The sequence below is a fragment of the Triturus cristatus genome, chromosome 12 (assembly GCF_964204655.1).
Source record: "Triturus cristatus chromosome 12, aTriCri1.1, whole genome shotgun sequence".
Lineage (NCBI taxonomy): Eukaryota > Metazoa > Chordata > Amphibia > Caudata > Salamandridae > Triturus > Triturus cristatus.
Genome location: NC_140595.1, coordinates 699334721 through 699336288, shown reverse-complemented (window position 1 = coordinate 699336288; position 1568 = coordinate 699334721).

The following is a 1568-nucleotide window of genomic DNA, read 5'->3' as shown; positions in this document are numbered from 1 at the left end:
GAGTTTCTTATTCACAAACACACTCGATCTTTATGTGCAAGTCGTGTTCGACATCACTGCACTCACGATGTTCTTCAACAGAATGCCGGTCGGGGATTCTGTTTAGGAACATCCTGATTGCAGTGATGATTATGGGATTGTGACAGTTTACACACAAGCGAAACATTGCGGTCTTTCAGTAAAGAATGAGGACAGATATACTCAGTACACAAGGATTACTGTTGAACTTGTTGCACATAGATGGAGGGTAAATACAGTCAACGTCATTGGAGTGAGTACAGATCCACTCAGCATGTGTTGATGCTTCTCTTCTTTCAAAATGGCCGACCTCCAGGGCCAGTGGAATGCAAAGGGGGTTCAGAAACTGCACCATAAATAATTTGAACAAATGCTCTCACTTGGTCTTTTAACAATATATGTATTCAGTACATATAATTCCCATTACACAGTTATAAACCACAAAAAAAGATACAAAACCGAAAATCAAATTGTATGCTCACAGAACATAAATTGTCTAAAAAACAACAAACAAGCCGCATAAGTAAAGTATAATCAAAAAGCCAAGTTTTGTAGAATAAATTACAAAATGTTCTGTGCAAGAAAAACGCGTGCGCAGAGAGTCCGTTAAAATATGTGCACATGTTGGGTACGTCTGATGCTAAGCTAAAACAAGCAAAAAGTGCAAACGAGCCAATTAAATGAAAGCGGGCCTTCCCAAACATGAACACAATCAAATGAGCTTCGAAGCTGAAAGAAAAAATATTTTTAAATGAGCTCTGGCGGCAAATGTGCAAAATGATCTAGAAAGTGTCTTAAACATATGAACAAATGCACCAAAATTGACCTGCCCTAACAAAATGAGCCCCGAAAGAACTCAAGCAAAAAGAAGGGTACTGACAATAAACTCGAATCCAGGTATATAGGTTTGAACAATACATATCATACAGAACAAGATGTGATATCTTTTATAACACATACATTCTGTCACCAGTGGATTTAGCAAAGGATATCTTGCACATAAAAAACATTTCCCTTTTTTTCCCGTCTGGACACTTGTATCGTCAAAATACCAATGTTCTACAAAAAGCGTCCTCTAATAAACAATTAAAACATTTACTTGTGCCATCAAGGTGCAGGGTTCACACTTGAAAAGTTTAATCTTGTGAGCTAAGGAAAAGATCAAAACAGAACCGCAACGACCAGCAGCTGACCATGAATTCACAACATTTTTCTGTTTTACTGAGGGAGAAATGCGTGCACATCTATTTGTCGTGCACGTTTTAAAGTCCTACAGTGTTAGCAACATGAAAATAATGTCTAATACATTTTAATATGTTAATTAGCTTTCTCACATCGACTGAGCAGAGATGACCTCAGTGCACAGAGACTGAGTATAGATACATTCAGTGTCCAGTATTTCCCTTAACAACTCATTGTGCCTTTATGCGTCAAAAAAGAACATGTAGCCATGGTTTGAGAACAACATTAAACAACGAGTACAGATGCACTCAGTGTAGTACGGGTTGGATTTAAATACTGACTACACAATCCCCCATGGCACGAGGAGA